Here is a 9,022-nt window from a genome sequence, read left to right as displayed (position 1 = left end):
CTTGAACATACACCCTCTGAAAAACTGATTCATGGTAGACCTGTGACCATGTCTTTAGTGCTTAGCTACTGAAGATAGTGGTAGTTGAGGTGACCAAACTGCTCATGCCATAGCTTACTTTCTGAATTTGAATGAGTAAGCAAGGCCCTAGAAGGTGAACTTGGCACAAAATGGGAGAAGAGTAAAGCCTTGAGTTGTCATTGACTTGTCCCATTGCTACCAAGGCATCATCATCAAGTTCCTTTACCACAACTAAATCTGGTGTAAACTCAACCTTTTTCCCATTCCCATAGTGAGTGATTTGGTAGATGGAGAGAAGGTTGGTAGACAAGTTAGGAACATAAAGAACATTCTCAAATGTTCCATCATCCATGTCAACTGAACCTTTCCCTTCAACCTCTACTTGTGTATCATCACCTATGTAAATGTGAGGTACCTTAGATGGCTCCAATGAAGAAAGCTGCTCCTTTGTAGAACCCATGTGATATGAGGCACCCAAGTCAAGTATCCATTGCTGTGAAGAACCTGTTGTAGCCACAAATGCTTGCCCTTTTCCCTTAGACTATGAGGAAGAGGAAGGAGATGAATCCTTCTTTGTGTAGGCGGATGGCAAGTTGATGTTGTTTTTCTTAAGAAGATTGGTTAACTCATCAACTTTCTTTGCGTGGCATTGATGCTCATCATGACCATACTTCTTGCAATATGTACAAGTTGGTTTATCCTTCTTAGGTGGTGTCCCCTTCTTGGAAGAGGATGAAAAATCACCTTGTGATGGAGAGGATGATTGTCCTTTTTCCTGGTGTGGCTTAGACTTAGAGTGCTTCTTCTTCTTGTTGGAATCTTTGCCTTGACTTCCTTGATTAGCCACCAAAGCCTTGGACTTTGAAGACTTGAGAAACCCCATGTTCAACAACTTAGATTGTTCCAATATTAACATTTCTATGAAAGCATCAAATGAAGGCATAACATAAGAACTCCCCACTATCAAATGATGAGTTTGGAAGCTAGACACAAATGCTGCATATTCTGGTGCAAGCTTGTCCAACAAGTTGAATATCAATTGAGCATCCTTTTTGTCAATTCCACAATCCTTAAGCTTTTCTCTTAGCTCATTTGCTTTGGTGACATAATCTTGGATTGTAGCAAAACTCTTGGGATCCAAGTTGCTGAGCTCATTGTCAATCTGATAGCCTCTGATTTCATCAACTTGTCCATACAATTTCTGAAACATATCCCAAGCCTCTTTGATTGTTTTACACTTCTCAATGTGAAAAATGAGGTCATCTGATACATACTTGCGTAAGGTTCCAAGAGCCATGCAATTCTTTGTGAGCCATTCTAATTGAGCATTTGGATCAGCCTTAGGATTAGGTGGTGCTGTTATTGTTCCATCTATGTAGTGTGTGAGACCCTTTTCCATTAATTTACTCTATACTTTAATTTTCCATGATGCATAATTATGTGGAGTTAGAGGTGGAAATTTATTAGGATTCATTGCAACAAAAATGGAAAGAGCACAAAGAGAGGCACAATCACACAAGACACCACCCCAAATTCACTCAATCAAAGAACCCCCCCAAAATGTGATGATTTTGGCACTTTATAAGTAGTGCGTATACAATGGGCCACTTGCAAAAAATGGCAAAGTGGACTTCTGATTTACAATTTTACAACTGCCTCAATAAGGCCAAAAGAGTCTCAAACTGATAATGCAAGAGATCTAACTAAGATCCAAACAATTTACAAGTACCTAATAGGCCAAATAAGACCAATATCTAAAGGTACAATTTCCACTCAAAATATCTAAAATCTGATCATAGATTATGAAAGTAGATGAAAAAATAAGCACTTAAAAACAAAACGGCACCTGAAAAGGAGGTCGTATGAGCTCAAACGAGGCCTTTGAAGTTGTAGAATTGAGGATTGGATAGGTACAGCTGAGAGAATCCAAAAATTATGAAAAACTTGTGCACCAAAATCAGAAAATAACCACACCACTATGAAGATCATGAAATTTTAGCCCGTTTCAAAAAAAATTGCACCAAAAAAGGAGCAAAAATGAGAAAGATATGGCCTTTCAAAGTTGGACTGTGAAACTGAAAAGCCCAATGGAGAGGGGTCAAAATTTTTTCAAAAAATTCTGATGTGGTGCTGATGTCAGAAATTCACTATGTTAAATTTGACGGCCATATGACCATCACAAAAACTTCGCCTCCCTACTGACTGGGCGTCCATACTGTACGGACTGCTGACTGGGTAGATGATTGTGTAGTACGGCTGACAGGGCGTACGGATCTAACATGGCATTGCGTGGTGGGTGACATGGCATATGGACTTCTATGTGTGAGTCATGTGGCAGGGTCTTGGTAGCCGACTGGGCTCCGCGTGGTAGGGTCGGAGGCGCAGCGGCCGACGATGACTGGGCGGTTGCTGGAGGTCTTGCCGCCGACGGTTGAAGACCTGGGCGCCGGTGACTGAGGGAACCGGTGGGAGTTTGGGCGACTGGCTGCGGGAAGTGCACGGCGGCATCGGTAGTGGGACTCAGCGGCAGGAGTACGCGGCGTGCAGAGTGGCTCCTGCAGAAAATGGTACGGCCCTGCAACGCCGGGTATAGTAGAATACGGGGGGGTCTGCGGACCCCCAAAAAGCAATCCAAAATTTTTATTTTTTTTTGATTCACCTTTTTTTGATTTTTTGATTTTTCGAAATTTTTTTTCTTCAGAAAATATGAATTTTTTTTTTTTTTTTTCCGAAAAATAATTAAAAAAAATTCTGAAATCCGTACGAAAATAGCCAAAATGGGGAAAAAAAATTTTCTCACCAAAATAGGTCGACTTTATAGTCGAAATTTATGGAAACGACCTCCCGGATTCAACAGTGATGTCCAAATCGCTATATGACGCCCCCAAAAAATGAAGATCCCCAAATCCAAAAATAGAAGCCTTCCACGATGTCTCCAAAAACCAATCAATGAAGCCCCAATAGCTCTGATACCATGTAGGATTTTGCCAAGATCAAGGGCACAATGAAAAGCATAAAAGAGACAATAGAATGACAAGAAAAAACTATATTCTCATCAATATGCAAAATGATCAACTGGATTAACCAATACAATGAATAGAGGCCTACTTATATAGGCAAGGCCATATGGATGTATGAGCAGACAAATATGACATGTGGCTCAATGAGAAACAAGGGTAGGTAAGAAATACTAGGGGTAGGTAGGAGAAATAATATAATATTCCACAAGAGGTGGATGACCCACCGAATGTGGAGTGTAACAACAAAATAAGACCACAAAAGGTGGAATTTCTCCTACAAGCTCTATCCCTATGTGCACACTTCCCTAAGTGTCTCAAATCCAAACTATGAAGAGATGCATTATCCTAAGTTAACTTAAGTAAGTGTAATAATATCCAAAATGAAAATTTATTTACACCAACAAGGATATAAATTATACCAAATGGATGTAAAATGTGCCTTCCTAAATGGAAATTTGGAAGAAGAAGTGTACATGGAGCAACTGGAAGGGTTTTTGCTGGATGATGATGAGACATTTTTGTGCAGGTTGAAGAAGGCCTTGTATGGTCTAAAGCAAGCTCCTAGAGCATGGTATTCAATATTAGATTAGTACCTAAAGGAGCAGGGATTCAAAAAGGAGAGTGCAGATAGCAATTTGTACATAAAGAAAGATGGGAACCACATGATCATTGTGGTTATGTATGTAGATGACATTACCTTTGGAGGCAACACACTCTCTGCAAAGAATTTGCTGATCAAATGCAGTCAAAATTTGAGATGTCAATATTTGGTGAATTGACATACTTCCTTGGTTTGTAGATATTACAACAAGATAAAGGAATATTTATCTCACAAGTCAAGTATACAAGGTAGATGTTGAAGAAATTCCAATTGGAAGATTGTAAACGGGTAAGTACCCCCATGGTGACCGACAAAAAATTGAGCAAGAATGATGAATTACTGGTGGTGGATCAGACTCTGTATAGATCCAAGATAGGTAGTCTACTATATCTAACTTCTTCAAGGCCACATATAGTTTAGGTAGTGTGCAAGGTGGCCAGATTCCAAGCTGCACCAAAGCAGTCACATATGAATGCTGATAGCGGAATTTTTAGGTACTTACAAGGAACGCTCAACTATGGTTTGTGGTATCCTAAACAAGGATATTTTATCTTGGAAGCATACACTGATGTTGATTGGGTAGGATGCATTGATGGTCGAAAGAGCACAAGTGGTGGTGCATTCTTTCTAGGTGACTGGTTGGTCTCATGGCATAGCAAGAAGCAAGACTTAGTCTCTTTATCTACTGCTGAAGCTAAGTACATTGCTGTTGCTACATGCTTCTCTCAGGTTCTTTGGATAATTAAGACTCTCAAAGACATACATGTGGACATCATTGATCCTATTCTCATCCAGTGTGACAATTCAAGTGCAATTAACATTGCAAAGATTCCAATCATGCATTCCAGAACAAAACACATTGCTATCAAGTATCACTTTCTCAGAGAGAAGGTTGAAGGACAGGAGGTAAGGATGGAGTATGTTCCTACTGGTGAAAAAGTAGCAGACATTTTCACCAAACCATTACTGGTAAGCACTTTTGAGTAGCTCCGACACAAGTTGGGAGTTGTGTCATCTGTCTAGGCAGACTTTATGTGGCTCACGGGGAGCTGATAGTGGTCAAAGGGGGATCTCGGTATAGATCAAAGGGGGAGTACATAGTACCCTTTGTCATTGTGTCAAAGGGGGAGAAATGTACTGGTATGGAGTGTATCATGAGAAGTTGACATCAATGCCAAAGGGGAAGATTGTTGGCATTTTGGCATTAAGTTGTCATTGATGTCAACTGGCATGATGGATAGTCACATGAGTGTGAGTATAAAGAATGAAGGCCTACTGGTAAGGTACATATTGGTCTGAAGGCTGGTTGCTTGTTTATGATGAAGAAGTAGAATGTGAAAGTTGTCACAAACCATTGAGGTGGAGATGTGCTACTGGTATAGTGTGCTCTACCGGTTGACAAAAGAAGAAAGTTTTACCAGCAAAGGGATGTATAGGTATGTGTTTGCTGGACCGACTGTGTGTTGGTGGGCCGTGTCTTAATCGTTGTGATGCCATATGGAGCAGAGGTGGCAAACATGTTGTGGTCGGTGAAGCCCCATCGATAGGGTCGTTGAAACAGAAAATCGCCATTAATGAAGCAGCCACAAATCACGAGATTGTATCTGGTTGTTGTGGCTCGAGGAAGAAAGAACAACAGAGAAAGATCAGGGAGTAGTTGGCACTTGAATCAATGCAAAGGAAATCCAATTCAGGAAGTCCTTGAAAAGGAAACTACAGAAGCACTTTATGTGTTGACTAATTTCAAGGCAGAAGATTAGATTCAAGATTGCCATTTCTAGAAAATGTGTGTTGGATAATGAAAACCATGTACAGGTGCATCCTTGAAGGATAGGTGATCGATCCAAGATAGGCTGGATTGGATCTCATGAAGATCGTGTTAGAAAAAGGAAACCCTTACCGCTTCATAGTTTGAATTGCGTTCTGGTGGGAAATCACGGGATAAGAAAAGAGAGCTCAAGACAGAACAAGTTGATGTTGCGAAGAAGGAGAAGAGAAGAGAGAATGAGAAAGGAGAAGGATTGATAGCCATAGAAAGAGTTCTAAGAAATTTGCAATGTGTGTGAGCAAGCATACTGGTGAGAGGATTCTACCAGCAGAAGTATAGTCTTGCAGTTGAGCCTAATCGACAAGGTGTGGCAGAGCAGACAACATCCATGTGTGACATAGTGTGTTGAGAGATTGTGTGAGTGAGGTAGAGAAAGATAACAGAGGCTGAGAATCAAATATAGTAATCTGACAACCAATAGTGTGAGATTAAGTGGAGAAGAAAATATTGTCACCCGACAGAGAGTTATTTGATCAAAGAGTTGCAGAATCCATTTGCAACAAGAAACCTTAATTGCATTCAAATAGTATTTCAATATACATCGCCAAGTTGAAGCTTGGTGCAGGGGTTGGTGCTCCTTGGGTTGGTGCCCTAAATATTTGTAAGTCAGTGTTTTACCTGTGAGGTTGGATTGGAGCAGTAGTCTCCAACAACTTTTCTCATCGAGGTTTCTCCCATATTGGGTTTTCCTCATAAATCTGGTGTTGTGAGTTACTTTTGTGTGAATGATCTCTTTGGCCTTCTTTCTTGTATTACCGGTATGACTGTTTAGTGGTTAAGTGAATAAATGATAGTCTGAAGTTAGATCAGAAAAGAAAAAGGTTAGAAACCACTAATTCACCCCCCTCTCAGTGGTATTCCGTGTTCAACAATAGTATGCATAAGATCTAATAATCCATTAGATATATACAACTTACTCTTGAATGAAATTCTTGTTTTCTTTCCCAACTGACATTCTTTACATACTAGATTAGAAGGTTTCACAATCATAGGAAAATCTCTAACAACTTGAGTAGAAGTCATCCTAATCATGCAGTCAAAATTAACATTACACATCCTTCTATGACATAAACAACTTTCATCTATCTGAGCAATCAAACAAATTTTCTCACCTGCATTCAAATGAAAGATATTACCTTTAGTATTAGTTGCTGATGCAATCTCTATACCGAAGGCATTCAGAATCTTGCATTTACCATTCTTGAATTGCAAATCATATCCCTTATCAACCATCCGTTCAACACTCAAAATATTATGCTTCAAAACTTCAACATATAAGACATCATCAGTATTATGCTTACCATCAAGAGAAATAATACCTCTACCACAAATTATAAAAGCTTTATCATCTCCAAATCTTACTATACCACCATCCTAATTCTCTATATTCACAAATTTACTTTTATCAGTTGTCATATGATGTGAATAACCATTGTCAATTACCCATTCATCTTTCTTTTCAATCTTAGTAGCCAAAGCTTTCCCCTCAACAATGCAGCTTGTAGAATCCACTGGTACTAGATTATCTTGATAGGAATAAATACAAATTCATTTTCTAAATTCCCATTCCTAGACTCTTCATCTGTTACACCTTCATCAATAGCATAATAACATTTCTTTTGATATCTATACTATTGGAATCCAAAAACACAGAGAGGGGCAGAGCGGGGGGGGGGGTGAATCAATGTTATATCAGAATGATCAATTTAGTCTTATTAAAACTTGCACACACCAACCGGTATATCGATACTTACAAAATTGAAAGAAGTAAAGCAACCAATAAGCCAATCAAATAAATGAGAACCATAACACACATAATTATATGTCAAAAACCTCAAAGAGGAAAAACCAAGGTGGGATTTGTGACCCACAATATCAATCCACTGGCCATATGAAGAGATATTACTAAATATAAGGGGCCAGCACTTGTAGGAAGGCTTACAGCATAGAGCACACTTCTCAATCACAAAAGAAGCCTCACTGGCTACATATAAATCTAGTCTATAATCTGGAGAAGTGTTGAATTGATAATATAGCATGTTCTATGCTAGAATATAGTTATGGTTTAAGCTCTGTCTGTTCCGGTCTCAAACCCTAAACCCTTTACCAGAATAACCCTTACATGAATATCCTCACATACATAATCTCTTTGATATATTTTGTATTACATCACATTCGCATATCTATCACCATATCTGTTACTCTTATCTATATGAAAATGATCTAATCCAATTGACCTATATACCCTATAAAATTTATCATGCCTTATGCCGGCTTACAAAGATAATTACAATATCAAATTACATGTCAACTAGATAAAATGAATGCACAAACATTAAAAATAATTTCCAGTGTTGGATCAAAGACATGTTGGCCTCCAATACCGATAACCATATTCTAAACCATGTCGGCCTGCATTGCTGGTAACCAAAGAAATCCTTCTGTCCTATCGGTGTCGGTACCGATGTAGTGTCTGCCGGTACACAACTGAACCAAAACATGAATTCGGAATAAGATACCATGTTTCCATCAATGACAACATATTGAAACCAACCAATTGAGTGTCAATTGCCGACAATCTCCCCCTTTGGTATTGATGGCAACACTCATGTGAAAAATGGTCAAGGTTTTATTTGCTGGTTCCATCCTGCCTACTCCCCCTGAGATGAATATCCATTAATGAAAAATACTCCATACTCCCATATCTCCATATCTTCCCCTAATGTATACAAATCCTTCTATTCTTTTTCATATCTATATTACTCCCCCTTTGGCATCAGTGCCATAAAAAATTCTAAAAAGAATTTCAAAGTTCCAAAAACAAATTGTACAATGGATATCCAAAAAAATATCTTACTGGAGCTTAACAAATTTCAAAATTTTCGAATAAGCCTTCTCCAATACCTCAAGATAGGTATCCCAACCAATTTTGAAAGTATCGTAAATAGATACAAGTCCACTTAATATATGTGCAAATGACTCTTTCTCATTTACCTCTACCAGTGTTGGCTTTCCCACCATATCCATACATTCTTTCTTATGTATATCGAGTGAATCTAACCGGGGACTCACCAAGCCTCTCAGACTTCTGGCTCTTCTTATAATTTTGTCTCTTTCCTTCTCAAGAATAGAAATTTGGGCTTCCAAAATCAAAATTTGAACATCAATGAATGTAGTCAATGAAGTCAGTCCATCAAAAGAATTAGCTATATTTGCAATTTTCTCCTGAAATTATTTTATCTTCTTATCCGTATTAACTGTAAGTATATTTGTGTTACAACATACCCTATAAATGTTTGTACACTGCTTCAAAGAATTTTCTATCAATTTAAGCTTTTCATTAATCTTCCTCTTCTTAGATTCAATCACTTGATCAAATGCAACTCTCTTAGCCTGAGTGAACCTCTCCAGTGCTTGCCGGTTTGAAATCTGCTATAAGGATTGAAAATCCTTTGAAATATGCTCAGTAATTGTCTTAAGCTTTCCAGATGGGCTCGCTTCATTGCCAATCTTGCATTCTGGGACTAGTATGTGTAAAACAATGATTGATTG

This window comes from Cryptomeria japonica, chromosome 11 (assembly GCF_030272615.1).
Source record: "Cryptomeria japonica chromosome 11, Sugi_1.0, whole genome shotgun sequence".
Classification (NCBI taxonomy): Eukaryota; Viridiplantae; Streptophyta; class Pinopsida; order Cupressales; family Cupressaceae; genus Cryptomeria; species Cryptomeria japonica.
This window is presented reverse-complemented; position numbering follows the sequence as displayed.